Here is a 7924-nt window from a genome sequence, read left to right on the forward strand (position 1 = left end):
GTAGTTAGAATGGTGCTTGCCACAGAGAAAGCACTCCATATATGTGTGTGAAATGATTGAGGAAACATAGGCTAATGTAGTCAGGATATTTAAATTGTACAACTGACTAGTAATGTCTTTCATGAGGAGTATACCCTAAATCTCATAGAGAAAAGAGTCTCTAGTTTCATGACTTGAGGTCGGGAGTTTGAGACCAGCCTCGCCAACATGGAGAAATCCCGTTTCTGCTTAAAATACAAAAATTAGCGAAGAGTGGTGGCGGGCGCCTGTATGATCCCAGGAGGGATAATTACTCAGGAGGCTGAGGCAGGAGAATTTCTTGAACCTGGGAGGCAAAGGCTGCAGTGAGCTGAGAAAGAGCACATCACTGCACTTCAGTCTGGGTGACAGAGTAAGATGACATCTCAAAAATCATCATCATCATCATCATCATCCTTTTCATCAAATTGCGCTGGAATAATTAGACTTTCATATTAAAAAACGAAACAAAAAACCTTGACACTTATCTCACAACACATAGAAAAACAAAGTGATTGAATTTAAATACTATAGATACAATATAGATATTTACAAATAAAATAACGTCTAGAATATGAAAATATTTACAGCTAAATAATCAGACAAAAGTTTTCTTCAAATGTCCAGAAGATTTCAACAGATATTTCATGAAGAAAGAATAAGGCTGGATTAAAATAATACAAAGTATGTTCTCTGACCATGATGAAATTAGTAAGGAATCAGAAACCAATAACATAAGGCAATTTGAGAAATTCACAAATATGTAGAAATTAAACACATTTTAAAATAAACAATGGATCAAAAAAGCAATCACAGGGAAATTATAAAATACCTTGAATAAAAATAAAAATTCAACATATGAAAGAATTCAAGTTATACAAATTATACAGAGCAGGTTCTCTAAAAACAATGGAATTAAATTAGAAATCAATTAGAAAAATCTGTGAAAAATCCCAACATATTTGAAAATTAAATAACATATATCCAAATAACCCATAGACCAAAGAAGAAATCCAAAGAGAAATTACAAAGTATTTTAAACTAAATAACAAAGTAAATGCATTTCAAAATGTGTGGAATGCCACTGAAGCAGTATGTAGTGGAAGATATACTATAGCCTAAAATACCTATACTAGACCAAAGAAAGGTCTAAATAATGATCTCAGCTTCTACTGAGGAAACAAGAAAAGGGCAAAAAGTAGAAATTAAAGAAAAACTAGAAAACTAAAAAGCTAGAAACTAGAGAAAAGGACAAATTAAAGCCAGTGGAAGAAATGAAATAATAAAGATCAAAACAGGAATTAAATAGTAATCAAAGAAAAACAAAAAACAACAGAGAAACTCAGTGAAACTATAATTCCTTGAGGACATCCAAAAAGTTGAAAAGTTTCAGCACACCCATTAGGAAAAAGAAGAGAGGACACATATCCTCAGTAGAATTCCAGATCCTTGCTCTTAGCCACCATCCTATTCATCTAAAACCTAAAATTTAAGAAATAAAATAGGAAATCTCGTATCCAGGAGCTATGGACACTTTTGGAGAACTGGAAACAAATACAAACTAACCTTGTCATAAGCAAAATAGGTAAATCAGAACTAACTTCTGGAATTCACATTGTTTGTGATATTCTATCTTCAAATCTTTAGCTTGTGAAATATAAGACTCGTAAGCACGACTGTTCACCAAGACCTCTTCTGCTTATGATTATCTAATGTTGTTTGCTATTTCACAATAATATCTCACTACTCTAACAGCCCATTTTAAAATCTATTGTTACCTTGCAGGCACAGTTAAATAGCAAACACATTGGAAAAGAAGGAAAAAAATAGTAGAATTTGGAAATGAGGCGAGGTGAAGCTGGATGCTGCTGCTGACTGTAAAACCATCACCCTGGTCTCAGCTGACTCACACAGGCTCTTGCTTTCTTCTGCAGTAAATAGGGCATGAAAGAAAATGCATCATCTTCAGGCATCACCACCCTTGGATGATGTTATGGAAGATGATTTTTTTTAATTGCACTAATCACTCATGTCAGATTAGGGACATAGTTTAGGAATATTAGAAAAGAAATCTAGTAATGAAACAGTGATAAGCTGGGTAGAGTGTTTGAGTAACAAAATCCTGCTCTCTTTCAATACAAAAACAGGCTGCTGAGTTTGTACCCTGGTGATGAGGGAGCAACAGAAGAAACAGAGAAGGTACTAGCCAAATAAGATTGAAAATTACACTGGTGGTTCACAGATAGCCTTGTTTTTTCAGTTCAGTAGTAAAAACTCAGCCCTTCATAACTCAGGGGGAAAACAGATCTAAGCACAGGCCCCATGATCTTGATGTGGCTTAGATTTCAATTCAGGCAGAATTTGTGACTTCACTGGATGGTGTTAATGAAATACAGGGCACATTGACTCATTTCTGCTTGACATTTAATTTGCTCCACTATTCCTAGAATGTTCTGATGTTTGCTGATACAGGTAATTTCAAGACGGCTAGAACATCCAAAAGGTGCTGTATTATTAAAAGAGGTGATAATACTGACAGGAAAGCACTGGGAAGAAGACGTGTAAGACCTATGTTTTGTGGAAAGCAATTTGTGTGTGTGTGTGTGTGTGTGTGTGTGTGTGTGTGTGTGTTTAAGAACTTAAAATTACCATTCAACTATGCAATTGCATTGCTGGGTATATATTCAAAGGAATATAAATTGTTCTACCAAAGTCACATGCATGCATATGTTCCCTGCAGTACTATTCACAAAATCAAAGACATCAGATCAACCTAGATGCCCATCAGTGGTGGACTAGACAAAGCAAATTTGGTACATATACATCATGGCATTCTATGCAGCCATAAAAGGGAATGAAATTATGTCCTTTGCAGCAACATGGATGTAGATGGGGGGCATTATTCTAACTGAATTAATGCAGGAACAGAAAACCAAATGCCACATGTTCTCACTTAAAAGTGGGAGCTAAACATTAAGTACACATGAACATATAGATGGGAAAACAGGTACTGGAAACTACTACAGTGGGGAGAGAGGGGGGTGGATAAGTATTGAAAAACTACCTATTGGCTTTCTATGAGGCCACTAATACCCTGGTACCAAAACCAGACAAAGACATATCATAAAAAGAAAACCACAGGCCACTATCCCTGATAATTATTGATGCAAAAATTCTCAATAAAATACTAGCAAACTGAATTCAACAACACATTAAAAAGATCATTCATCAAGACCAAGTGGGATTTATTCTAGGGATGCAAGGATGGTTCGGCATATACAAATCAATAAATGTAGTACATCATATCAAGAGAATGAAGGAAAAAATCATATAATTATTTCAATTGATGCTGAAAAAGCATTTGATAAAATTAGACACCCCTTCATGCTAAAAATGCTCCAAAAAAGGAGTATAGAAGGAGTATACCTCAACATAATAAAAGCCATATATAACAGATCTACAGCTAGTATCATACTGAGTGGGGAAGGACTGAAAGCCGTTCCTCTTACATCTGGAACACAACAAGGATGCCCACTTTCACCACTGTTACTCAACATAGTAGTGGAAGTTCTCACTAGAACAATCAGATAAGAAAAAGACATAGTGTATTGAAATTGGAAAGGAAAATGTCAAATTATCCTTGTTTGCAGATGAAATGATCTTATATTTGGAAAAACCTAAAGACTTAAAAAAACTATTAGATCTGATAAAACAAATTCAGTGAGGTTGCAGGATACAAAATGAACTTACAAAAATTGGTAGCATTTGTATAAATGAACAGCAAAAAAAATCTGAAAAAAGAAATCAATAAAGTAATCCCATTTGCAATAGTTACAAAATAAAATAAAATAAAATACCTAGGAATTAATTTAACTAAAGAAGTGAAAGTTCTCTACAATGGAAACCATAAATCACTGATGAAAGTAATTGAAGAGACACCAAAAAATGTAATGATATTCCATGTTCATGGATTGGAAGAGTCAATATTATTAAAATGTTCATACTACCCAAAGCAATCTACAGATTCAACTCAATCCCTATCAAAGTACCAACAACATTAGTCACAATCCTAAGATTTATATAGAATCACAAAAGACTCAGAATAGCCAAACTGTCCTGAGCAAAAGAACAATCTAGAGAAGTAATATTCCCTGACTTTATACTAGAGAACTATAGTAACCAAAACAGCATGGTACTGGCACAAAAACAGACATGTAGAGCAACGGAACAGAACAGAGAACCCAGAAACAAATCCATACATGTAGAGGGAACTCATTTTTGACCAAGCTGCCAAGAACATACACTGGGGAAAAGACAGTCTCTTCAATATATGGTGCTGGGAAAACTGGGTTTCCACATGCAGAAGAATGAAACTAGAACCCACCTCTCACCATATAAAAACATCAAATCAAAGTGGTTTAACAACATGAATCTAAGACCTCAAACTTTGAAACTATTAAAAGAAAACATTGGGGAAACTTTCCAGGACATTGGAGTACGTGAGGATTTTTGAGTAATACCCCACAAGCACAGGCAACATGGACAATGTCAAAAATGAACAAATGGCATCACATCAAGTGGATCCAAGATGGCCAAATAGGAACAGCTCTGGAGTGCAGTTCCCAGCGAGAACAATGCAGAGGGTGAGTGATCACCGCATTTCCAAATGAGTTATTACTGCCCACAGACTAGGAGATTCCTGGGCTGAAAAGCGCCACAAGTTTCCAGCACAGCTGTTTCAGCCGCCGCAGTGGATCTCCACACAAAAACTCACACAAATCTGGGTGGCTATTTCAACTGGCACCTGGAACACCTGGGAGACAGAGCTGCCCATTCAACTGAAAAAAAAAAGGGGGCTGAAACAGGGAGCCAGGTGATCTGGCTCAGCAGGTCCCACCCCCACAAAGACCAGCAATCTGAAATGCTCTGGATTGAGAATTTCACAGCAAGCACAGCTGGACTTGGGATGATCCAGCTCTGTGGTGGGAAGGGCGTCCACAATTACCGAGGCAGTCCACTGTTACCAAGTCAGTCTGCCATTACTGAGGCAGTCCGCTATTATGGAGGCAGTTCACCATTACAGAGGCAGTCTGCCCATTACTGAGGCAGATTGACATTAACAAGGGAGTTCTAAGTATAACTCTACAAACAAAACTGCAAGGAAGTTCACATAGCAGCTTGGCAGAGCCCATGGCGGCTCAGCAACACCTCTGCTGGCAGACTGTGACTAGGCTACCTCCCTGCTGGGCAGGGCATCTCTGAATAAAGGCAGCAGTATGTCGGGAACTTATAAATAAAGCCCCACCTTCCCAAGACAGAGCACCTGAGAAAAAAGGTGGTTATGACTTCCTCTGCAGCAGACTTAAACATACCTACCTACCCAGCAGCTCTGAACCAAACAATGGAGCTCACAGCTCAGCACTTGAACTCCTATAAGGGTCAGACTGTCTCCTCAAGCAGCTCCTTGACCCCTGTATATCCAAAGAGACACCTCATAAAGGAGAGCTCAGGCTGACATCTGGTGGGTATTCTTCTGGGACAAAGATAACAGAAGAAGAAACTGGCAGAAGCCTTTACTGTTCTGCAGCTGCTGCAGGTGATCCCCAGGCAAGCTGGGTCTGGAGTGGACCTCCAGCAGTCCTATAGAGGGTCCTGACTGTTAGAAGGAAAACGAAAAAAAAAAAAAAAAAAAAAAAAAAAAAAAAAACCAGAAAGAAATAACATCATCATCAACAAAAAGGACGTCCACTCAGAGACCCCATCTGAAAGTCACAAATGACAAAGACCACAGGTAGATAAATCCACAAAGATGGGAAGAAATCAGTGCAAAAAGGATGAAAACGCCCCAAACCAGAATGTCTCTCCTCCTCCAAGGGATCATAATTCATCACCAACAAGGGAACAAGGCTGGATCAAGAATGATTCTGATGAATTGACAGAAATGGGCTTCAGAAGGTGGGAAATAACAAACTTCTCTGAGCCAAAAGAACATGTTCTAACCCAATGCAAAGAAACTAAGAACCTTGAAAAAAAGTTTGATGAAATGCTGATGAGAACAAACACCTTAGAGAAGAATATAAATGACCTGATGGAGCTGAAAAACACTGGAACTTCACAAAGCATACACAAATTTCAATAGCCGAATCGACCAAGCAGAGGAATGGATATCAGAGATTGAAGATCAACTCAATGAAATAAAATGAAAATCAAGATTAGAGAAAAAAGAGTGAGAAGAAATGAACAAAGCCTCCAGGAAATATGAGATTATATGAAAAGACCTAATCTACATTTGATAGGTGTACCTGAATGTGAAGGAGAGAATGAATCCAAGCTGGAAAGTGCTTTTCAGGATATTATCCAGGAGAACTTCCCAACCTAGCAAGCCAGGCCAATATTTAAGTCCAGGAAATGCAGAGAACACCATAAAGATATTCCTGAAAAAGAGCAACCTCAAGGCAGATAATCATCAAATTCACCCGGGTTGAAATGAAGGAAAATATGCAAAGGGCAGCCAGAGAGAAAGGTTGGGTTACCCACAAAGGGAAGCCCATCAGACTCAGTGGATCTCTCAGCAAAAACCCTATAAGCCAGAAGAGAGTGGGGGCCAATATTCAACATCCTTAAAGAAAAGAACTTTCAACCTAGAATTTCATATTCAGCCAAGCTAAGCTTCATAAACAAAGGAGAAATAAAATCCTTCATGAACAAGCAATTGCTGAGAGACGTCATCACCACCAGGCCTGCCTTACAAGAGTTCCTGAAAGAAGCACTAAACATAAAAAGGAACAACCAGTACCAGCCACTCCAGAAATGTACCAAATTGTGAAAAGTATTGACACAATGAAGAAACTGAGTCAACTAATGGGCAAAACAACCAGCTAGCATCAAAATGGCAGGATCAAATTCACACATAACAATATTAACCTTAAATGTAAATGGGCTAAATGCCCTGATCAAAAGACACAGACTGGCAAATTGGATAAAAATTTGAATGCATTGCTCTGTCAGTGAATAAGTTGTTTTTAATAAGTAGTGCTGAAATAAATATCCTTGCACATGCACCCTTACACACAAATTAATTTTTTTCTTTAGACTTCTAAGATTGCTTGATTAAAGTGTATGTTCCATTTTAAAACTTAATATTTCCAGATTACCTAGAAAATGCTATAGTAATTTACATCTTACCAGGGAGATACACAGGTGATTTCCTCATACTTTTTCCAGTGTGATTTTATTTACTTATTTATTTATTTTCGAGATGGAGTTTTCCTCTTGTTGCCCAGGCTGGAGTGCAGTGCTACAATCTCGGTTCACTGCAACCTCCACCTCCTAGGTTCAAGTGATTCTCCTTCCTCAGCCTCCCAAATAGCTGGGATTACGGGTATGCACCACCACACCTGGCTAATTTTTGTATTTTTAGTAGAGACAGAGTTTCAACATGTCAGTCAGGCTGGTCTTGAACTCCTGACCTCAGGTAATCCACCTGCCTTGGCCTCCCAAAGTGTTGGGATTACAGGTGTGAGCCATGCACCTGGCCGGATATTGATCTTTTACATTTTTGCCTAAGGGCTAAATATTTCCCATTAGTTGAGTTTTAATTTTCCTAACATTTACCAAGGTTGAACATTGTTCTATGATTTTTGTAATTTACATATTTTCTATAAACTGCTTTGGAATTTAAAAATTCATATTCATTTTCTGTTGCTGCTATAACAAATTATCAAATATTCCTTCTATTTATTGCTTTGCACTTTGCATTTTTTTGTTTGCTGTTTGTTTTTGAGACAGGATCTCATTCTGTCACCCAAACCGGAGTGCAGTTGAACAATCATGGCTCATTGCAGCCTCAACATCCCAGGCTCAATTGATCCTGTCACTTCAGCATCCTGAGTAGCTAGAATGACTG

The sequence above is a fragment of the Saimiri boliviensis genome, chromosome 9 (genome assembly GCF_048565385.1).
Source record: "Saimiri boliviensis isolate mSaiBol1 chromosome 9, mSaiBol1.pri, whole genome shotgun sequence".
Classification (NCBI taxonomy): Eukaryota; Metazoa; Chordata; class Mammalia; order Primates; family Cebidae; genus Saimiri; species Saimiri boliviensis.